Source organism: Artemia franciscana, chromosome 17 (assembly GCF_032884065.1).
Source record: "Artemia franciscana chromosome 17, ASM3288406v1, whole genome shotgun sequence".
In the NCBI taxonomy this organism is placed as follows: Eukaryota; Metazoa; Arthropoda; class Branchiopoda; order Anostraca; family Artemiidae; genus Artemia; species Artemia franciscana.
Window position 1 is genome coordinate 15,822,017 of NC_088879.1, and position 24,938 is coordinate 15,846,954.

Consider the following 24,938-nt stretch of genomic DNA (forward strand, 5'->3'; position numbering starts at 1 on the left):
TTGCAAGGTAGTGGTGTCTTTATTTCTGAGTCACTCACAAAGTTTAGACTTCAGCTACTTAATTATACTAAATCAAAGCTTGGGAAGAGGTCTACATGGTCTAGTGGAGGAGAAATACTCACAAAGCTTTCTGATGGTAAAGTGATTACTGTCAAAGAGGCATCTCAAGTTGATACTCTCTATCAGTTAATTACAGCTCATCCAAGTCCATCCAAGCCCCTCCCAGGACTGAAATAAACCATTTCTTTTTTCAGCTCTGTTTTGTAAATTTATTCATGATCTAATAGTTTTTCTTTTGTTTGCATAATGTTGTTTATTATTTTTATTCCCTTTGAACCTAGTAGTTTATTATTGTCTTTGTTCTTGCAGTTGTTTTCTCTATTGTTGCCTATAAGTCTTACCTTTCAATCCACCCTCTCTTACTTCAGCCTGCTTGTGAAATCGGATGAGAAACAAACTGACTAATTTTTTTAAGGATATTATTACTCAAACCAAAACTATCAACTAAACAACTGCTAGGAAGATCGGAAATAATACTAGAAATCTCAGTAGTACTACTTGGGGAAAGGAAAAAAGACTTCTCTGCCAAATGAAAACAACTTACTCTACTCGGGGGTGGAATTAGAACTGACGGAAGTGTGGTGAAATACGAATTGAAGGCACTCGCTGAGGATTTTTTGTCCACAACAGATCCATCAGCATTTCTATAAAGACATGGAGAGGAATGTTTGAGTTTCTTGCGAGAGAGAGCTTCGTTAATTACAGTCCAAACCTTGCGCAAATTCCCCTTGCATTCATTAATTCGACGCGAAAAATACAGCTTTTTGCTAAACGAACTGAAGAAGTGAGCACATTTTTGTAATGTTTATACTTCAAAAGATCATCCTGTGTCTTGCTTTTACATGCAGCATTGAACAAAGACGCCTTCATATGGGTTGCAATGATCAGACCTCTAGACATCCATGGGCATTTGGGTGTATAATTCCTTGGCTTATTTCTAAGAGGAAAATGCTTATCCAACAGAGTTCCCATACGACACAAAAATAATCTAGTTGCACAATCAGCATCATTAGCTTCAAGAACACTAGACCAATCATTACTCTGAAGACCATGTATTAAATTAGAAATTTCTTTATCTGTAAAAGTTCTAAAGGGAGACTTACCTTTCTCATTCACAGTAATCTCAGTTTTAGGCGCAGATAGTGATAGATTAATAAGAAAGTGATCAGAAAGATCAGTGAAAACAAGACCAGAAGAGAACTTCAAATTAGGAGAGAGAGAAGTGAAAATATTATCTATTAAAGTGGCAGAATTTCTTAAAGGGTCAACGCGAGAAGGAAAAAAATTGAAGGAAGTAGCCCTGAAGAAGAAAATACATCAAAAAGATGGTCACATTCATCGTTTGATCCAACATTTAACATATCGCAGTTAAAGTCTCCTAAAAGACAAATTCGTTTTTTAGAGAAAGTCCCCACACCGGAAAGCTGATCCAGCAAATCACAGAACAAATTTGTTAGAAAAGGAGGGGGCTTATAAAACAAACAAACAGTATCACATGGAAACTGGCCTTTCAGATCAATGACAAGAGAATAAACTGTCCTACTATTAGACACCACTGATGTAAACAAGGATTCAAGGTCAGATCTTTTAAAAAATTCAATATTAGATTTTATAAACAAAGAAATACCCCCAGAACACTTTGTTACTATTCTAGGGACGTGAATAGCAATATAACCATCCATATTATAACCTGTAAAATTATCACTATCAGATAACCATGTTTCTGTCAAGCCTATGACATCAAAAGGGCAAGAATTATTAGACCAAAAATACGATTTAAGACTGTCCCACTTATCTCTTATTCCACGCACATTCAAACAAAATACATTAAAGCAACTATTTGAAGTGAGTGAGGGCAAAATGTTATCACAATAATCAATGGTGGTGTGATAATTGCAGCTAGAACTAACCATAGATTCAAGGAGAGGGTCAAAAGTGTGTGCCTCTTGTCTACCAGCACTACTTGGTTGATCAAATATAATTGAATTAAGAATAGAAGAATTCAAAAGAAAGGAGAAATCACCCATATATACTATACATGACAAATGTATACATTAACTTTGCAAATGAACACAATATCCAAACAAGCAGGCTGAAGTAAGAGAGGGTGGATTGAAAGGTAAGACTTATAGGCAACAATAGAGAAAACAACTGCAAGAAGAAAGACAATAATAAACTACTAGGTTCAAAGGGAATAAAAATAATAAACAACATTATGCAAACATAAGAAAAACTATTAGATCATGAATAAATTTACAAAACAGAGCTGAAAAAAAGAAATGGTTTATTTCAGTCCTGGGAGGGGCTTGGATGGACTTGGATGAGCTGTAATTAACTGATAGAGAGTATCAACTTGAGATGCCTCTTTGACAGTAATCACTTTACCATCAGAAAGCTTTGTGAGTATTTCTCCTCCACTAGACCATGTAGACCTCTTCCCAAGCTTTGATTTAGTATAATTAAGTAGCTGAAGTCTAAACTTTGTGAGTGACTCAGAAATAAAGACACCACTACCTTGCAAATATTTCTTTTCTCTGAGAATAAGCTGCTGCATTCTAGGACTACAAAATTCCACAATAAACGGGCGAGGCTTCAATCCTGAGCCTTGTTTACCAATCCTTCTAGCAGAAACTATATCATTCTGGGTCACAGGAATACAAAGAAATCTAGTACTGCAAAATCCAAGGAATATGCTTTCAGAAGCTTCTGGATAAGGGTCTTCTTTTAAACCAAATAGGACCAGCTGATTTGAGAGTTTCATTTGGTCAAACTGATCACTCAGACGATCAACATTGGATCAGAGAATTTTGCAGCTTTGACAAGCCTGAGTCAAGCAATTTCAGGGAGGATTCAAGCTTTGTCATCCTCAGATCATATTGTTTAAGTGATTTTTCAACAAGCACATCAAAATCCATTTTCAGGCAAGTGTATACCTCTTGTTTGATTATTTCTATACTGTTGGCATCAAAAGTAGCAGGTTCATGACTAGGGGTAAGTTTTTTAACAGAGGCCTCAACCAATGGACCAACTTCAGAAGACAGTGCTTGACTGACAACTTCTGCCATTGTAGTTTTGAGCGTTTGATCATTCATCTTCTGCTTATTCTTTAGAGTGTTTAAGTGCGATGTAAGCATAGCAATTTGATCAAAATAGCAAATTAAATTGTTACTTATTTCTTCAGCCAAGTAAACTTACTAAAAGAGATACAAAATACAAGTATTGCTGGGGTATGAAATAAGATAAAGCTCTCAATATTTTCTGGCCCCTTTTTCCCCCACTTTGGTCAACCCCAGATGCAAGCCCCTTCATATTAGCAATGTAATAATCATTCATAGTTAAGTAAATTTAATGGTGGTTTATCGGTGAAAGTTACTAAGCTAATGGTTGGTATGGGGGTGGGTACTTTGTGAGCCCCCTTTATGCTGCTAGTCATCTGGCACAATCTTGAATAGATCCCATTATTAGGAGAAATACAGGTTATCTAGGCTAGGTCTTTGCTGTGGTGAGAGACAGCAAAAGTGTTCTTGATTGATAAAAGTTCTTGATTGGTATGTCTGAAATTGACAACCGTGGAATTCCACGGTGGCCTGCCGAAGGAGTGACCAAAAATTAAATGTGGTTTTCTTAAATATTCGAGGGAACTACGGTCAAGGAGATTTTCCATTAGGAATTTTAAACTACAGACCTTTATAATCTTAGCACTAGCAGGCTTTGAAGTTTTAAAGTTAGGGTCATCACCGGTGTTTAACCTTTGCAGCTTACTTATGCCTGGATCTTCAGGGATAAGCAAATCCGATTGGTTTTACATAAAGTTCAGGAAGATGTGAGCGTCTCTGAAATTCATGGTTCTCCTTTCCTATTGGTCCAAAGATCTTGCTTCGTAAGTTTTAAACCGATCGGGGGGGGGGGGAAATCTGTCATTATTTTTACGGAAGTTTTGGTGAAGGTGTGTTATACTGGAGGAGTACAATCACACTAAGTGCCACTAATCATACTGAGAGATCTTGTATTATTCTGAATGAAAGAAGAATTAATTTGCCTATATTTCTGCTAAAAAGGCAGATGGCAGTGCTGAAGAGACTAAGAGCCTTTTTTGGTCTTCCAATGATTTAAATTGTAAGATCACCCATAATTCTACTTCAAACCATAAACTAAGAAGTAGTTTTGATTTTATAGTATTGTTGAAATAAAAAGAGAGAAGTGTTAAGAAAAAAGCTAAGCAATTGGATATCTTATAAATAAAAGTATACTGCTACTAACAATTCACCGCAGCACCAAGCCGTCTGAAGCTAATATAGCTATGCACGCTGCTCCTCCATCCCAAGGCCTCCCTTTTTACACCCTCCCATGATTTTAACATTTCCTTTAAATCTTTCTTTAGGACATCCATCCAACCCAACCACGGACGACCTGCTTACCGTTTAGTCCTTGACGGTTGGCTGAGAAGGACAGTCTTCGGTAATCTCTGTTCCTGTATTATCAGAACGTACCCTGGTCATAGAGCCTTCAATAGTAGAAGACTTGAATGAAATATAAAAAAGCCGTGTGACTTATACCCCTATACTGTATTTATTTATTATGAATTTTTTAATCTGATTGATGTACTTGGTTATTTTTTTATGAGATTTAGAAACCAAATTCGGGCAAGCATAACTAAGAGTAAGCCAAGTTGATCGGATTTCCTCCCCTCTCCTCTGTTTTGGGTGTAAAATTTAGTTTGCTTCTTGTCCACAGTGCTACTGTAACAGTTGAACACATAACCAAAGGATTTATTTGTTTTTTGCCATTAATTTACAGAAGAGCAAAAATGAGATTTCGATGCTTTCTTTTTCTTGAACTTTTTAAGGTTTTGAGACAGGTCTGACAACTATGGCATATAGTTGAATAAGTGGCTTCAACTTGACATTAAAAATAAAGTTGCGTTGCCTAATTTTTGAGATAATATTATTGACATTTGTTTTTTCTCGTCCTAATCATTATCAGTTAGTCCTATTTTTTTATTCAAGTTCTCTCCATTATTATACTCAGTGGATTGAGTTTTTGGGGGGATTTATTTGATCACCCTTTGTTTGAGGCACAATGACACGTATACTGTAATCTAATTAATTATATTGCTATAATTTATTCCTACTTCGTTTTGCTTTTAAAAGGTTTTATTGATGAAGCTGACGCTGCTGACAAATTTGAAAGCGAAAAAAATAGAGGCATAGATAGGACCTTAGAGGCTGTCACCACTTCTCAGATGACTCGAAAGACTGGAATCAAACGTGGTCCTCTACCAAAAGACTTCGTTTATAACTAAAAATCTTTCACCGTTGATAGAAAGTACGGAGGACTCGAAGAACCGATGACGGTAAGAAATTTCACCGGTGTGATACAGTTATTATTATTATTTATTGAAATTTCGCCTTCATACAAAAAGGAAATGAGCACTATGTAGCTTGCTTTTTATGGCACTTGGTATTAAACAAGTGACATATAGCAATCGCAAATTCTGTCGGTCTGTCAGTCTGTCTGTCTGTTTTTCTTCTGAAAAATTAGAAAAAATGAGGTATTTTTAACTTACGAACGGATGATCGGATCTCAACGAGATTTGATATTTAGAAGGATATCGTGTTTCAAAGCTCTTATTTTAAATTCTATCCGGATCTGGTGACATTGGGGGGAGTTTGGGGGGAACCTAAAATCATGGAAAACGCTTAGATTTGAGGGATCGGGATGAAACTTGGTTGGGAAAATAAAAAGGAGTCGTGATTGATATAATTGGAACCCATCCCATCTATTGGGGGGGGGGGGGGTTAATTCTGAAAAATTAGAAAAAAGGACGTATTTTTAACTTACGAAGGAGTGATCGGATCTTCCTGAAACTACATATTCAGAAGGGCCTTGTAACTCAGATCTCTTATTTTGAATATCAACCGAATCCAGCGTAATTCGGGGGGGGGGGGCAGTTGGTTGGGGCAGGGGACCGGAAAGCTTAGAAAATACTTAAAGCGGAAAGATCAGGATGAAACTGGATGGGAAGAATAAAAACCTATCTAAGATACGTGACTGACATAACCGGACTGGATCTGCTCTCTTTGGTGGTGTTGGGGAGGGGGTATTTCGGAAGAATTAGGTATTTGTAACTTACGAACGGGTGACCAGATCTTAATGAAATTTGATATTTAGAAGGATCTTGTGCTTTAAAGCTCTAATTTAAAATTCAGACCAGATCCTGTGACATATGGGGGAGTTGGGGGGGGGGAAACCGGAATTCTTGGAAAACGTGAAAATTGGGGTATTTTTATCTTACAAATGGGTGATCGGATCTTAATGAAACTTGATATATATATAGAAGGATCGTATGTCTCACATGCTCCATTTTCGACTCGAATTGGATCCGGGGACAAAGAGGGTTGGAGAAGGGAAACAGAAATCTTGAAAAATGCTTAGAGTGGAGAAATCGGGATGAAACCTTACGGAAAGAGTAAGCACAAGTTCTAGACACGTGATTGACATAATTGGAACGGATCCGTTCTCTTTGGAGGAGCTGAAGGGTGTTAATTTGGAAAAAATTGAAAAATTGAGGTATTTTTAACTTAAGAACGGGTTACCGGATCTTAATGAAATTTGATATTTAGAAGGAATTCATGTCTCAGAGCTCTCATTTCAAATTCCGACCAGATCTGTTGAAATTGGAGGGAGTTGCAGGGGGAAATCTTGGAAAACGCTTGGAGTTGAGGAATCGGGATGAAGCTTGTGGATAGAATAAGCAAATGTCCTTGATACGTGATTGACGTAACCGTACTGGATTCACTCTCTTTGGGGGGGAGGGGTTCAGTGATTTGGCTAGTTTGGTGCTTTTGGAAGTGCTAGGACGATGAAAATTGGTATAGGAGTGTCAGGGAGCTGCACAAATTGACTAACTGGGAGGCTAAAGGTAGATGAAAAATTAGAAAAAATGAGGTATTTATAACTTACGAGTGGGTGATCAGATCTTAATGAATTTTGATATTTAGAAGGGTATCGTGACTCAAAGCTCTTATTTAAATCCTGACCGGCATTAAGCCTCTGATTTTCCTTTTAAATCAATCTATTGATTCTTAGAATTTTGTTAGAGCTCATACTATTTGAGCTCTTGGCTTTTAGCCCTTCTTGCCTCGTCACAAGTGCCATATGAGCTCTTAGCTTAGGTGCTGACCATTCTATCAGCACGCAGAAATTTGTATGATTTTAGGAAATAGACATTAAACTCCCCCTAAAAAGGATGAGATGCTGGTGGAGACAATGCTTTGAAATTGTTACTGGTAAGTACTGCACTTTAGCATTTTAGCCCGCACAGGACCAAAATGTTATCAAGGTAAAATTCTGGAAACTATTGAAATGGTAGCTTATTTATATAGCCTCCTAGTTTCACGAGTCTATATAGCATGCAATATACCATTTGGTCGCAAGCATAAATGCAGCTTACAAATACGAACCGTAATTTTTTTATTTGTTAGAAATTTTTTCTATCACAGCATTCCTCTGCAAAATCTAAACCTCAACTTGATGAGTCTGGTTACATTGGGCGTTAACCCTCGCTTGCAGGGTAACTTTGGGTATAGTATTGATAATAAATATAGAATAAATATTTTTTTTCATATTGACAGTGAGGAGCAACATTAAAATTTCGAACGGACAAATATTGTTTCACGTATTAGGGGAGTTGTCCCCTCTTGAACACGCATTCGCATAATGTTAGGATGTAGGGTGCAATTGCCTTAGAGGGTTAGACAATAGGGTTATCATTAGATTGTTTTAAAAGGTTTTTGGTAAATAAAAAGTTCAATTATCCAGTAGGAATATTGATATCACTCATAAATTGTTTCAGTTCCTGAAAATTTTATCGTAAAGAATGAAGAACTGCCTCCCTGGTTTACGGAAAATGTATTTTGGTTTTAAGTTTTGATGATGCTCTTTCCTTTCATTTTAGTTCATTTACCATTTTTACCATTCCTCTTCATTTTAGTTCATTTACCATTAAATTACATTTAATTATTTTAGGGTGCAAAGCACCTGATTATACGTGGTATTTATCTTTTTATATTTATTCTGATGTAAACACTAAATCATTTTGTTTGTGATTTTTAAAATTGAGTTGTATGTATTAGACGTAATGTATTGTATACTTTTCCATGTGATATGCTATAGGTAATATCTATATTCTGTAAACTTACTGGTTATTAATAACTATTATAAAATATTTATCATAGGTACTGTAGAAAAAAAAATTGTTAATAACGAATTATTATAAAAAGTTTCAGATTAAGAAAAAATTAATTTAAATCATATTATTAGAGAATACAATTTTACTGTTTATACTTTATAGAATATCCTATTTTTGATTGTTTTGTTTTATTTTTGTATATGTTATATATTATATAATATTATTGTATTTATATGTATAAAATGTTATACATTAGGTTTAACTATACTATATGTCTTTATTGTTTTATTGTTTGGTAAATGACGACTTATACTTATTGACGACATGACTGCCTGTCCATGGATTATTCTTTGTGGTTGATGTATGGCTATTCTGTTTGACCTATTTGATTGTATGGATGAGTAGGGTTAGGGCCTCGTTCAAGTGCTGGTCTATATTAATCACTAATTTAGGAAAACAGTCTTCCTTTTCTCCTTCTATCTTTTTTTTAAAGTGTGTTTGTGCTGTTGCATTGGTGGTTTTTCTTTTCGTAATATTATTCCAGGTTGGATCCAGTGCTGGTAGAGAAAATCTTTTAGTTTTCTCCCCGACAGACCTTTACCCTGGTCCTGGTTTTTAACCTGAAATTGTTAATTATTGGTGAGATGCCACTTATGCAAATTTCATGTCCTTTCATGTTTTCATGAAATCACCCCTTTTTTCTTTTTTTTTTCATGTTTATGTATTTATTGACCTATTGACCTTGGCATGCTTTTTGGACTTTGATTGTTGGATTTTGATTTGGATGTTGGTTTGATTTGGATTTATTTTCAATAATTTTTAATGCAACAAAATACAAATATTAGCCTCGGAACTCGGAACGATTTTTTGAAAGTTTGTAAGTGTAAGAGTCGTTGTTTTCTTTGCCATGACTATTTTATCCCACGTACATCTGTTCGGAGTACATTGTATAAGAAAAATTTTGCATGCCAGTTACGTGGTAATGTTAATTGTAAAACAACCGATGTGATTTACCTATTAGAATTTAATAAATGCTGCCTACAATATGTGGGGGAAACAACTAATAATATATATATAAGATTTTCTGGACACAAGACAACAGTTAATAAAGAAAAAACTAATAACTATCTAGTTCAACATTGTAAAAATGGTACGTGTTCCATATCAGATATAACTGTCACAATTTTAGAAAATTTAGAGTTAGAAAATTTAAATAAAGAAGAGAAGAATAATAGAATACGTAAACAGGAGGATTTCTGGATCCATACTCTTGGTAGAGCTTATCTTTTTGGGCTAAATGATCGTGTAGCAAAATATGGTGACATGTCTCATGTTGTTGTTAAATGTATAGATGGTTTTATGGACCATCCTTCTTTTACTTGTCCTACTAAACGTACAAAACGATCGAGAGGACATAGGAAAAATAATAGAAAAAATTAATTAGATTTACATACGCTTTCTATAAATCTATGCCAGCTATTTGAATCTAGGGGTATGGTTTCTGTAATAAAATGTCTAAATAATTTATCAAAGAGGAATTTAATCAACTTTTTCTGGATTGTTAAGAATAATACAGCTCTTGAATATAATTTTAAAGTAATATGCAATACAATTTGCATTCTAACTAAAACAAAATTTATTTCAAAAAATAAAAAATTTGATAAGATTGGTAATAAAGACAACAGATTATATTTACCTATTAATTTTACTTGTAAGCAGATTGAAGATATTAATTTACCAGAAATTTTAAATCAGCGGGATGTGAAACAGGCCCTTCCTAGTAATTTGAATTATAATGATTGTCCAGTTTTAATTTATAAATTTTCAAAAACTATTGGGCAAATGATTTTAAATTATAATTTAACACTTAAAAGATTAGATAGTGATATAAATTGGAAACCAGTTTGTAATTGTAAGCAACTTGGCCCATTTGTAAATCCCACTTACAAACATGTTATAACTGGGGACTTCTCAATAATAAAACAAGATGATCTTCAAATTATAATGAATAAAGGGGTTAATTTCCGTCTTTCTCATCATCTGAAACCATTGACTGTTCTTGAAGGCTTGGAAAATGATTTTGATTTATTTATTGATAAGTGCTGTAAGAAAGAGAATAAAAACAAAGAGAGTTTTCAAAGTTGGAAGAATTTAATTATTAGTAAAATACGAAATAAAATATATTCTAAATTAAAAAATAGTAACACTAAATCACTATTTTATAATCCTAAGATAATACAAGCAATTGCTAATCTACCGAATGAATTTGTAATTGTGCCGGTGGATAAAGCTAATAATAATTTTGCCATAATTTGTCAGAAGCTGTATTGTGATATATTAAAAAGGGAGTTATGCACAACTAATGTTTACGAAAAGGTAAATATAGAGGATGAGAATTTAATTGAAAAGACTGAAGAAATACTTTTAAAAAATTTTAATATTAAAATAAATGACAATGATAAAATGTTCCCTTTCCTATATTGGACTGTAAAATTTTATAAGAATCCCCCTAAACCACAGTTTATAGCTGGAGCAGCTAAATGTCCAAATCGCATTGCTGCTGCTGACCTCTCTTTAATTTTAAAGGAAATTATAAATAAACTTAAAACCTATTGTTCTGGTATTAAAAAATTTTTGAATTTTAATCCATATTGGAGTGTTAATAATTCACTGCAGGTGATAGATTCTTTAACAATGGTTTCAGCTAAAAGAATTGAGTCTTTCGATTTTGCGACAATGTATACTAATTTATCACTTAATGTAGTGTTAGACAATTTAAAAACGGTTATCAAGAAATCTTTCCTCTTATCTATTAAAAGATTCTTAAAAATAGACACTTATAATAAAAAGCTATATGGACAAATTGCTTTAAGACTATAGTTAACTTGAGATGTTACAGCTTGGATATGATTTTTGAGTTACTAGAATTTGTTTTATACAATACTTATATAAGATTTGGTGGTGATTTGTACAAGCAAGTCGTGGGAATTCCCTTGGGGGGGGGGAAGCCACCTATTTATAGCTGACTTGTTTTTAAGTCAACTAGAATATAAATATATGATGGATAAGAATAATTCAAATAATATAAAACATGTTTTGTCAAATAATAAAAGATATTTATATGATATTTTGGTCTTAAATTGCAAGGATTTCACTGATATTTCTAGAAATATATATCCATCAGAGCTTACTCTTGAACCTAGCCATGGTGCTGGTCTTGAAGATCATTTCTTAGATTTAAATATTAATATTTCTGATTATAATAAATTCAGTTTTAAAATGTATAATAAAACGGATGATTTTGATTTTGAAGTGATTAGTTTCCCATTCCCTGAAAGTAATATACACTCATATATCACGTATTCGGCGTTTTTCTAACAGTTACTTTGTTATGCAAGGATTTGTAGTAATTATATTGATTTTAAAAATACATGTAAAATCTTAAGCCAAAAATTGATATTAAGAGGTTTTTCTGCAAATAAATTGATTTGGCATTTTAAAAAATTAAGTTTTCATTATAACGAACTTTTAAATTTAATACCAAAAGAATTATCTGGAAATATTTAAGGAAATCTTCGGCTAACTTCGGAGGTTCGCAAAATATTGATGATGTAGCGCCATCTATTTTTAATTGTGTTTCTAATAGCGCATTTTTTTGAAAAATAACCATATGGTAATGATGAATTCTATAATTGTTTAGTTCATTCAGGTTTTTTGTAAAGAGTTCATATTTGTGATCTGGTATAATTTATCACATTTAGTTTACCTATTGATGCTAAAAAGAGGAATATATTAACAGGATAAGCTTGATTTGGTGTTACTTGGTTGTTCTACATTTGTTGGTTTTTATTTTTTCATAGGCATGTATTTTGGGGGTGATACCAGACATGGGGATGCCATGGATATTCTGTGGTAGGCACAACACTTGACTGGGTAGAGAATTTAAAGTGCCAAAACCCTATAGGCAAGTGTATTCTCCTGATGAGCCCTTGTGTTGGGTTGTTGCCTCTGAATTATTTGTCTTTATTGTTTTATCGTTTGGTAAATGACGACTTATAGTTATTGACGACATGACTGCCTGTCCATGGATTATTCTTTGTGGTTGATTGTGTATGGCTATGCTGTTTGACCTTGGTGATTGTATGGATGAGAAGGGTTAAGGCCTCGTTCAAGTGCTGGTCTATATTAATCACTAATTTAGGAAAACAGTCTTCCTTTTCTCCTTCTATCTTTTTTTTTCAATGTGTTTGTGCTGTTGCATTGGTGGTTTCTCTTTTCGTAATATAACTAGTGTAGAGGGATTTGGTTCCAAGTATGTTTTTGAAACCTTTTGGTTGTGTTTTTCTCTAAGTATACCAACAGCTATAGTAGGAACTGTTATATAAAGACTATTGATGCACTTTGAACTGCATGTCAAAATTGGATATCTCGGTAGGTAGTTTGTGAAACGGAAGAATGTGGAGCAATATCTTTTAATTTATCAGCGTAAGTAAGAATCTTCTAGAAAGGGGCAATATAAGATATGTTGGGGAGAGCAACAGTGTTTTACAGCATTGACAAATAACGGTGATTGAAACAAAGCTTAGCATAAACATTGAAAGCATATGAAGCTGGTATGGGGCGTTTTGTATGTTCTGTGAGGAGATGACGATGTTTCCAATGTTTCCAATAGGAATGGTAAGATAAATGATTTTGGTCAGAAGGGGTGGGTCTATTAATTTCCAAGCATAATTTCATATGAACTTTTCAGTATTGAATTTAAAACTGTTTTTTAAGAATTCTGTTTTTAAATTTTAGAAATTTTCTGAAATTTTCTTTTGTCCAAAGCTCAACTGAGGTGAAAAATGTCATAGGCATATGTGAATAAGGAGATATTGAGATCAGAAAGAACGCAAGGCAGCTGACACTAGTCTTGAGCTCCGAGGACATAAATATTGAAATAATAAGGTGAGGTAATGGTACCTTGCGTGGCTCCTTTCTTAACTGGTATAATTCTATTCAGTGGCATTGCCATTTATCTTTCCTAAGGGGGATTTTAGCAACAACCATAAGAGTGTCTGCGTATCTATCGCCATGTTTAGAGGCAAACTGATGCGGAGGCGTGTAACGTTCTTCTTCAAGCTTTCTTATGAAATGTAGTTCGTAAAGTTTGCATACACTGGTTGACATAGTTATGGGTTTGAAACATTTGCATTTATTGGGGGTTTTTCTTGTTTTTTTCAGAATAGGAGAAAAATCTCTCATTTCGAATGTTGACGGAACCAAATATTGTGTAAAAATCACCTGCAGCAGTAACATGTTACATTCTAAAAGCACAGGATCACCATTTTTGATGTATAGAGTGTGAGTTTCATCTACGCCATGTGTTAGCTTTGACTTAAGGCGTCTAATAGTATCAGACACATATGTAGAGATACTGTTTAATCAGAGTCAGGGAATGCATGCGAAAATTGCTAAGCTCTTCTACATATTTGTTTTCAAGCTGGGGTTTGGCGGAGAGAATATAATATAAGTGAAAATGATGGGTGTAAAACTGATTGGGTTTCTTATAACATAGATACCAAATTGATCCAAGTTATAAATGCATAAATTAGATAAGTCGATGAAATGAGGAAAATAAATTAAAAAGAACAAGTTATGTAAAGCCCAGTTCATTTTGCACCACTTGTTAATTAGGTGAGTCGATGAGTTGAGGAAAAGAAGTTAAAAATAACATGTTGTTTAACGCCAAGTTCATTTTGCAGTCCTATTTTCACTTATGTTCATCGATTTTCGACAAAGAATATTATGTGCTACTTTTGAAATCATTTTGAAAACAAGTAAAAAAGATCATGTATTTATTATTTTTAGCTTTTTAGTCCTCTCTAAGACTAAAATTTGTCTTATTCAAACCTATGTACTACGGCAAGTGTGCTTACCACTCCGCTAACGAGTTTTTTTTAATAGTGCTAGTTTTACACTTTTATTGCACCCAATCACCCATTTATATTATTTTATCAAACAGTTCGTGGTAACGAACTGTAGTAAGGAGCGACCCGGCTAAATGGTAACCAGAACTCAAAAAATTTGAATTTTGATACCAATAGCTACATCAAAAGAATCGAATTTTAATGCTGATTTTAAATATATAAGTTTCATCAAGTTTAATCATACCCCTCAAAAGTTAAGAGGCTGAGAAAATTTGCCTTATTTTAGAAAATAGGGGGAAACAACCCCTAAAAGTCATAGAATCTTAACGAAAATCACACCATCACATTCAGCATATCAGAAAACCCTATTGTAGAAGTTTCAAGCTCCTATCTACTAGTTTTGTATTTTTTGCCAGAAGGCAGATTACGGATGCGTGTTTATTTTTTGTTTTATTTTTTTGTTGTTTTTTTCCCAGGGGTGATCGTATCGACCCAGTGGTCCAAAAGTCTTGCGAGAGGGCTTATTCTAACAGAAATGAAAAGTACTAGTGCCATTTTTAAGTGACCAAAACATTGGAGGGCACCTAGGCCCCCTCCCACGCTAATTATTTTCCCAAAGTCAACGGATCAAAATTCTGAGATAGCCGTTTTATTCAACGTAGTAAAAAAATTTTATAACTATGTTTTTGGGGACGACTTAATCCCCTACAGTTCCCTTGGGAGGGGCCACAAATTACAAACTTTGACCAGTGCTTACATATAGTAATGGTTATTGGGAAGTGTACAGGTGTTTTCAGGAGGATTTTTATTTGATAGAGTAAAACCATTTTTTGGGGGATTTTTATGTTGGAGGGAGGGGGTGGGGGGGTTAAGAAGAGGGGGATATGTTGGGGGAACTTTTCTTGCAGGAATTTTTTATGGGGGAAGAAAAGTTTCATAAAGGGAGAGCAGGATTTTCTAGCATAATTAAAAAAACAATGAAAAAATAAATATGAAAAAGTTTTTTCAACTGAAAGTAAGGAGAAGCATTAAAACTTAAGAAGAACAGAACTTATTACATGTATGATCGGCTTGGCTCCTCCTAATACCTTGCTCTTTAAGCTAAAGCCTTAAAGCAATTAAGCAATTAAGCTCTTTAAGCAATTTATTTGATGAACAAACAAAGAAAGGAATGTAAAAATCGGTGAGTTGAAGAAACGAGTTAAAAAGTGATGTTTGTCAAATTGAGCGTTTGGCGGTAAATATTTTACAAAACAGCTGTTGCAACAAACAATAGCAAATAATGCAGAAACTTAAAAGCAGTATCAAGTCTTACCCAGCTACTTTATCAGGGGCATAGCTCCAGATTTTTTTTTTTATTTCGGGAAGGGGTTGGGGGGGGGGGGGGGTACGAGGGGTCCACTCCGGAGAGTCTAGGGGCATGGGATATATAATAACTTTCTTTTTCCAAGTTATTGGTGATCAACTGCCCCCCCAAATGGCACCACTCAATTTTAGCAAGGCCCAGTCAAACTCTCTTCTTGGACTCAGTTACCAAAATGGTGTGTTGAATAATATCGTGTCATTAATACGTAATTGATTTAGTTTTTTTCTGGTATACGCTCCCTCCTCGTGGTGCAAATAACTTCAGTTCTTATTAGAACCATGTTACAAGCAATAAAGAAGTTACAGGTTTTCGCTTTGTTTTCTCAACAGTAACTTGTTACACCACGCATATGCCTCACACACAGCAAATATGAATAACTTTTCCAGTGGACCATAAGAGGTTTAGCTGATTAGCAGTAAAAAATACATTGTGGGAGATGTTTGTTTATTATTGCAGAAAGCGATATATCTAATGACAGCCATGGTCTGCTTTTTAACATCTTTACTGCTCTCACCATCTTTACTAATAATACTACCAAGGTAAGTGAAGCTGACCACCTGATCAATCTTTTGGTTACCCAACGTCACCTTTTCATCTTCAATTATTGACTTAGTCTTACTGACTGAGCCTTCTTAACATTTATTTTCAGACCTATTCTAGCAACATAATTTTGCAAAACCTCTAAAAACTCATTCATTTTCTTTACTGTTTAATTTAGGATGCTCAAATCATCAGCATAATCTAAGTCCAGGAGAGTATTTCCTCCCCATTTAATTCCGTGATCTCCCATTGCCTTTCCTATGCTCCTTTAGACACAATTCATCAAAATGAACCATATAAAGGGGGATAGAACCCAACCCTGCTTAACTTAGCAGTATCCTCATTCATCATAAACCCTACTTCTTGTCCATGTACCCCACCCTTCCTGCCTGAGTAAACAAATTCTATATCGCCTAATGTCATGCTTCCTACTCCTGTGATATGAGTTTCTGAAACTGCTAATAAGTCCAGTTTGAATCGTCTGAATTCGTTGGTCAAAATGTCGATACGACTCACTTTCAATACGATACGACATATGTTATTTTTTAACGTCGTAACATTCCAAGTTCCAATTTTCATCTACGCGTATCTGTGATCTTTCTTCCAGAAAAAAAGTACGAAATTCCATATTTTTCCAGATATGAGCTTAAAACCTCTTCAGCATGGTTCTCTGATACGGTTAGTCTGATTGTGTGATTTTCATTAAGGTTATATGACTCTTAGGGGCTATTTCTCCCTTTTTTCGAAAATAAGTCAAATTTTCTTAGGCTCGTAAGTTTTGATGGGTAGGACTAAACTTGATGTTTCATTTACGTTTAATATAAGCATAAAAATCCGATTCTTTTGATACATCTATTTGTATTATAATTCTGTTTTTAGAGTATCGGTTATGATTGAGCCGGGTCACTCATTACTTACAGTTCGTTACCACGAACTGATTCATTATTTGGAAGTTTTTGGTGGAATTGTTCGTCTTACAGACAAAATCCTTTCTGGAAAATATTGAGTCCAAAAAACTATTCCTACATATTCGTGCTTAATATCAAAAATTAAAGTAATCATTAGAAATTAGATTTTTTTTGTTCTGTACAGCCAAATTTTACACACACAAAATGGATGGAAAAACAGTAGGTGATAGAAACTCTATTATTGCATTATATTCAAGTTACCTTTTCTAGTTTTTTAGGGGTCAACAGAGAATAAATTATTCTCCTTTGAAATATCTTTGTTTAAACGAGTAAATTTAGTGATGCTAAAGATTGGATGAACCAGTAGCTAAAAGTGCAGTAGCTAAAAAGTGCAGCCAAAACATGCACGCTGCTATGTGTATATATTCTACCTTGACTTCTATATTATCAAGTAAAACTTCCTAAAGAGCAGGCGTTGTCCAAAAAAGAAAATATCTGAGATAAAAAGTTCTCTGATAAAAACATTCGGTATTTAGTTTATGTGGTATCTTTTCACATAACTATATCTAAGAGCATTAAGTGCTTTTGATTTACTTGGAGTTTCACTAATTTCTAGAATAGAAATTTTCCAAATTATATCAATAAACGCTTAAGCTGATAGTAACGGGTAAACTCAGCATTTAAATAAAAAAAAAACGGATCAATATCACTAGTTTACCCCGGTTTACGATCATCGTTTCTCATTTTGGCTATGGTTCTTTTTTTAACCAATAGTCGGAGCCTGATTGTGTCATTTCTCTACATCTGATTCATTTAGCTTGCTTATTATTTAACATCATACTGTTTTTACGAATATCATATTTTGTAATAATAACTAAGATTATTGTAACATCTTGCTTCATTACACGGGATATACCTTCTTCTTATTCTCTTGGAGTGGATAGCGGATTCTCACTAAAATTGGGTATTTGGTACCCGAGCCTTTGGGACCCTCTTTGGGATCTAAAATTTGGGCAGCAGTTTACTAAATACAGAACCTTGAAGTATCTAAACCCGGAATAGCAGCTTCCTAAATATGGTACCCTAGGAAACTCACTAAATTGGAAATTAGTTACGAATTTTTTTTTTAATAGCCTTCTTAAGCATGAGGTAAAATGTTTTTCCTGAATATTTCTTGGTTAGGCAAACCACGGATACTTTGTAGCAGGCATACGTGTTTTATTTTTCCGACGTTACATTTCTTGCTTTTAGGGGGAGAGAGGATGGAGCTATTACATAAACGAATAATTTTTTGCTATTTTCGTCAATCTATATTATTAACATGAAATCTACTAATTCAAGTTTTACTAGCAAAACGGTTTTTACGTAGTGATCCCGCAGGGGATCGTCAGATGCATTATCATGCTATTTACATAATTTTATTGACTTTCAGAGCGTCTAAATTACCAGTCAGCATGTCCTATTTTAGACACCTTTGTATTTCTTGGGTACCAAAATTAGCTAGTTTCTGCCCTACTTTAGATCCATAGAGGCCTGGTGAAGGTACTGAAGCACCAACTCTAGTTTTACTACAGATAGCGCAATGTTACATATGTATAATAGATGGCTCTGTTGTGGAAATGAAATAAAAGATGTGGCCTGGGATTGTTGTTCTATTAATGGTCTTAGAACTTCAGTATTAAGTTCTTTTATAGAATTCTTTAACATGCGTTGAAAAATATCCTTATATTTTCTTAACTTGTACTCGCATTCACTCAAAGAATTATAGCTTTTTCTCAGGGTCAAATGCAGTAGATATCGGTAGTTTTAGCCAAAAGGTAGTACTATTTGAACTTTTATCTAGATACCCCTAATTAGTTTTTCTTATTCATTTTTTTAGCTTACTTTTATTTTCAGAAAACTGAAAAAAAAGGAAACGTCAAAACAGCCAATTTAAATATTTAGCTGTGAAGACGAAACTAAAAGCTTGACAACTACGACATTCTAGACTACTGTACGTGAGAAAATGTGTAGTTAAAAGCTAGTTAAAACAAACAAACAAAATACACATTTATGGTAAACATGAGAAGAATATTATTTTGGAAGATCTTGGCTTTTTGTTGGGAAGAAGGGGTGCAGGTCAGAAGGCCCTACTAGCGGGTCTGTCCATACTTCTCCTATTTTTTATTTTTCCTTAGGAAAGACCGGCAACTCTACAGTTTCTTCAAACAAAAATTTGAAAACTTTTTTCAAAGTCAGTTTCTGTTCATTTTTTAATTCACATTGTTTTATGATGTTTCTTAGGAATGTTTTAAAGCTTTTTGGTTAAGAACTAAAATATTACATTGTAATTTAAATTTTGAAAGAACTTGAATATTCGGCCGAATATTTGTTATTTTTTAGTTTGATGCGGTTATTTATTGTGATTTCTGTTTATTTTATTTTTCAATACTGTTCTCTATTTTTTTTTTACTTATTAGAGAAGAAGCTGACGAAGGTTTATATCTCTTGGTAGAAATTGCTGAAATAAACCCTTGCAAAAGAGAAATGAATGCTCCAAGTTAATTTCGTCTTTTTCTACCATAGAGGGATGCTATTCTAAGACAATTTTGTGCCGACCTTGTTGAAGGTTCTTTACCAAGATTTTTGAAGGTTTCTTGGATCAGTATTTAAAAGGTTTTCTGACGGGATGCCTACGTAAGCGTCATATTACCAAAAAAACTTTAAATTATAACAGAATTGCGTAGTTTATGCAAAATTAAAAAATTTTAAAAGTAGTTTACATTTAAAAGACGCCTTATCGTTCAGTCCGTCTTTGTGACCGCAATTATGAATTTGGAGGTAGAAAATAATTGGCAATGCACATTGTCAACTGTAACTGCCTTCACTCTAATAGGAAAATTAAATTTAGTCAGTAAAGCAAGAAATACAGAAGTAAATGATTTATGTATCATTTGCCATTCCATGGAATCTATCAGCCACGAGACTCATATAGAAATAGCCTCCTCTTACCATTTTGAAAGGGGTAAAGAAAGACAACCAAAAAAGAAAGACAAACAAAAAAAAGACAACCGATAAAAAGAAAATGTATCTCCTTTTGAAAGAACTAGAATAAGTTTGTAAGTACAGAAAATGATAAGCAAGAATTAAACAAAGTATTTTGTAAATGAACCAAAAAATTCGTGCACAAATGTGGAATTTTCTGAAAATAAAAATATGCTTTCAGGTTTGAAGCCATCTGCCAATCAAGTCACTTCAGGAAACATTTCATGTCAAAACTTCAGCAGCAAAACATTAAGCGTTATCCATGAGCAAGAAAGTAACCAGCTTAGTACGTTAGCGAATCTTCCGAGAAGCAAGTTTAAGCCTAATCAGCAAGCTATGCTTCATAATCAAGAAATCAGACTGAAGGTTTATAAGGAAATCAGAAAATCGGGAAAGAGTGAGTTTCTAAAATTATACCATACGTTCGTTCTGGTTGTCCTGTTTATTGACGTTTCATTTATACACAGTTTTGAATGATTAAAGTCATTTTAGAAAAAAAAAAAATTTTCATCAGGAGGCACAACAAGCAATTCAAGAAACCAGACCTCACACAAGGAAAAATTGAGAAAATTGAGAAAATTTTTTAATAGAAACAAATAAAGAAAATGTAGATATATGCTTTGTTCCCTAGATTTTAATACGTATTAAGTTTAATTACACAAGGTATGTTTTCCAGCTGTGATATTCACTCCTTGGAAATTTAAACCTTCATGTCGTTCACTTTTCTTAATAATAATCCTGGTACATTTCTACGGTTTCTAATAATCATTCTTAATTCTAATTTATGGAACTTACTCCTCTTAACACTGACATTTAAACCCTGGAATCTCAATATTTCTAGAAATTAATTTACTTCTGCAATATGTCTTCCTAGGATACTCAAATAATCTACATTACCTATTTTGTAGATAAGTCTATCAATCTTGTTTCTATCACAGCCTTTGTCTGGATCTTTAGAGAAAGATCTTGACTGTGATAATTAAAAGTCCGCCATTAAAAGCCGTTTTCGTAACTTTTCAGAAGAACCGAAAAATACAAAAAAGTTTCTTGGCTGCGGTCCTTCTGAAGAATGAGACCAATGTATAAGTCAACTTTTTAATCCTCTTTTCAGTTGTGTAAATTAATTTCAAAATATTCCAATTGAATTCAAAATTATTCCATTTTATGGCGTATGTCTCCTTTTTCCTATAGGTAAGATAATCCTTTTCTGCCTAAAATGTTCTGAGCGAACTAAAAAATAATCTATTTTTGGTGTATAGCTCCTTTTTCCGTGACAACAAGGAAGACAAATGTCACTACAACTCCATAAGATAATCCTCCTCTATCAAAACTGGTGCATCTCTAATTTAATTTCGACAAAAATGGCATATGTTGTTCTTTTAATTATCACAGCTGATCTATAAGAACGGTCTGTTTAAGTAAAGATAAATCATTGCTCACTTTTATTCATAGTCACGACGTACCTACAACCAATTTAGTTACCTACCTTAGCCGAATTAGTAATAATTTTAAACATACCACCAGTCATATCTACGTAATCATCTGGTTAACTATATAAGGCTAGGGAGCACACTGACGCTTTTCTATCTATGGAATCATACGCTTGTACATACAACTCTAGAATAAATGGTAATAAGTATATAAAATGGGTATAGCATGGTATGGTATGAGGTATATAAAAAGGTATAGCAAATGGATGTGGGAATAATAAATGGGTATGGTGATTCATGCACTTCTAATTGATAATTAAAGCACCACATATGCTCTGCGCATCCTTGTGACATCCTAAGGGAACACTGTTCACATTAAGATATTCACTTGTTAATAAAATTGAGCTGATGCTTTTATAAACCTGTTTATATACCCATACCCTTTATTCCAGAGTCTTATGAACAAGCGTTTAATTCAATCGACAGAACAGCGTCAGAACAGCGTCTTAACCTTATATGGTTAACCAGACGATTGAGTAGTTATGGCTGGTGCTACGTTTAAAATGAAGGAGCAAGTTGTAGCCAAGCACGCATTAATCATAATGTAATTATGACAGACAAAATAGCCTAACCTCCACTCTTCACTAGCCTAATGTTGAATTATTTCAGTCCCTAAATATCTAAGCGTAGACAATAAATCAGAAAAATGCGGAGCTTTGTATGGCCTATTTGTTTATTTCTTCGTTTCAGGTAAGATCAATGGGCTAGATGGTGACAAAAATTCAAGCAATAGACTAGTAGTTGTAGACTAGCTTTTGGCCTCTAAATTGACCATTTTTGTTACTCCATTATCAAACAAAGAAAAAAAAAGCAATTGGACAAAATTTCTTTTTCTTTTGCTTGAGTAAAAAGTGAATAACGGGTTCCAGAAACAAAAGCACACCTACAATTAGATTTGGTGCTTCATTGCAAAAAGAAAATCAATCAGAAAGTCACAAGACCTTCCCTGAGAATTAGTGTTCAATCTACTTAATACAGATTTTGTGGTTAGAACAAAAAATATGCACTTAAAAAGCTCAACTAAACAGGTTATTGTTTTAGTTTCTCGAGAAAATAGAGCTATAAAACAACAAAAAAAAATAGCTATAGAACACAACCTCTGTTTTCTGAGTTAACCGTTTCTGTTCTTTAATTTAAATTTACTTTTTTTCTGTCCCTCTGGTTTTTTTTTACGAGAAACAGAGAAACTCGCATGATGTGGTGCATTTTTTTTGCTATCTCGTGATTTCACCACAAGAACTTTCAGTTTTAGTTTGTTTCAAGACCCTGATAAAGAAAGACGCATCTGTGACCCTACACAATATCACATATCTTGAGGCAGGAGCGTGAAACCTCTATTTCGTGTCCCTCAATCATGTCGAATTGCCTGTGTAATCTTCCTGAAGATCTCACCTTTTTGAGGGATGTCCTTTCTCTTTTTTCTGAATAAAAACAAAAATGTATTTAGTCTATTACCTTTGGACAAACTCGAAACTATAAAATTGTAGGATTTTGTGTATTTGGATCAGTAAAAGCAGAAGATTCTTATGTTTATATATTGTAAAAATTTCCTATTTAAAAGTTTCGGTTAAAATTGGCTTGGGTCATTTTATACAGTTCATTGTCATGTACTTTTTGAACAGTTTGCTTTTTTTCAAAAATAACTGAATTTTTTGTGTCTGTCCTATTTTATATTTTCCAAACGACCATGAGTCCTTTGTAAAATTTTACATTATCCAAGACATGAATGAAGGTCGAAAATTTCTCTATAAATTAAATTTTTGGTGTGAAGTGAAATACCTCGTGTGAAGTTCAATGCACTACAACAGGTGGGTGAACATCCTGCATAATTATAAATTATTATTACTTACACGGCATAGGTAATTTTGAAGACCACACTGCCTTTTTATAACGATAAATAATTGTTCGAATGTCGATAAATCCTTTGATTAGACAATGAACAAAACAATAAAAAAAAATACTAGATATTTGTGATCACATGTACAGTGATTGTCATCAGCAGAAATACTAAAGAGAAATACATCAGCAGAATTTTATTCTAATAAAATTTTTCATAACAGAATTTTTCACTGTCTAATAAAAGTATTTATCCCTATTCGAACTGTTACTTATAGTTTTCTCTCTTTTAGACTTCAGTCTGATATTAAGCCCTTTGAAGGATTTGAAAGGTTAATAAGTCACTCAAAATGCTCTTCTGGAACAGATTACATACGAACCAAGAAGATTCAAGAGACAAGACCTGATTCTGCTGGTTCGCAAAACATCTATTCTCTAAGCATAAAATTTATTACCTTTTGCTAATGTTTTTAACTAATAAACTAAAATACATGTGACCTCCGAATAAACGAGCTGTTGAACTCTGCCTGTCTGTGGTGCAAATGCCTGTATTGCAGCAGCCAGTGCCAAGCCTGGACAAAGAAGGAGAGACGGGCAATGGACTCGCAATCTATTCCGGGGAACCATGGGATAAGCCTGGAGAAAATTTTCCTGCAACTCTTCTCCTTTCCTGCAACTTCTCGGATCCGAATCACCATTGACGATGACGAACACATGACCCCGGACGCGTGTCTTGACAGCGACTAATATCCTGAAGTTTTGATTATGGAATGTTTGGACAGTAATGCAACTGTCGAAAACTGAACAAGTACTCCATGAGATGAGAAATTTTCAGTTAAATATCTTGGCATTATTCGTAGTAAAATGGACTGGATCGGGAAAGAAACAACTCGACAATCAATGCGCGAATATCTACAGTGGTCCTGAAACTAGGCTCAAAAAAGGATTTGCATTCATGATGACAAGGGAAACCTTAAGATGTCTCTTAAAATGGACCCTCATCTCTTCAAGAATACTCGTTGCACGTTTCTTGGGTCGCTGGGCAAAACTCACTGTATTATTCTGCTATGCTCCCAAAAACTTCGTAGAGATCGAGTGCAAAGTAGAATTCTACCAGACTCTACAGTCAGTAGTAAATAGCATTCTGAAACTAGATACAAAATTAGTACTTGGAGATCTTAATGCCGTCGTTGGGAATAATTAATCGTATTGTCCGCAGACACACGGTTGACACGGCATGGCTATGCGAAATGAAAATGGAACGATGGTGATTGACTTTGCTATAGCTAATGACCTGGTGATAGGTGGTAGCCTCTTTCTTCACAGAGACGTTCACAAGTATACATGGACCTTCCTTGGTGTTTCAGTCAGAAACCAGATCGAACACTGACTTTTTAGCCACAAGTTCCGCTCAAATATACAAGATGTGAGAGCATACAGAGGTGCCGCCGTTGTACTAATCATCTAACTCTCCCTTAAACTCAGGAGGATCGAGGAAAAGGTTTCAAATCTTCTATATTATTCGAAAAGTTCCAAAAGCAGATGATTAGGCAGAAATTCGTCATTGAACTCAATAATAACTTTAAAGCGCTCTCTTTCGATGACTAAGACGAT

General features: G+C 34.1%; 3 long non-coding RNA genes across 6 annotated transcripts in view; 2 read left to right on the top strand and 1 right to left on the bottom strand.

Annotated features, from left to right (window-relative positions):
- Nucleotides 1-1,408, bottom strand: part of LOC136037911 (uncharacterized) — a 45,133-nt gene extending 43,725 nt beyond the window's left edge. The window contains exon 1 of the long non-coding RNA XR_010620079.1: nt 605-1,408. This is a non-coding gene — a long non-coding RNA (uncharacterized LOC136037911). The remainder of the gene's footprint in view (nt 1-604) is intronic.
- LOC136037915 (uncharacterized) overlaps nt 1-24,938 on the top strand; it is a 343,911-nt gene that overhangs the window by 200,346 nt on the left and 118,627 nt on the right. The gene's annotated exons all lie outside the window — the stretch shown is intronic.
- On the top strand, nt 3,101-23,815 carry LOC136037608 (uncharacterized). 4 transcript variants are annotated; one of them, XR_010619979.1, is made up of 4 exons: nt 3,101-3,186; nt 5,211-5,413; nt 20,180-20,395; nt 23,618-23,815. It is a non-coding gene; the product is annotated as an uncharacterized LOC136037608 (long non-coding RNA). The 4 variants fall into 4 exon arrangements; XR_010619980.1 differs by lacking the exons at nt 3,101-3,186; nt 5,211-5,413 and adding an exon at nt 11,896-11,924; XR_010619982.1 differs by lacking the exons at nt 3,101-3,186; nt 5,211-5,413 and adding an exon at nt 11,930-11,992.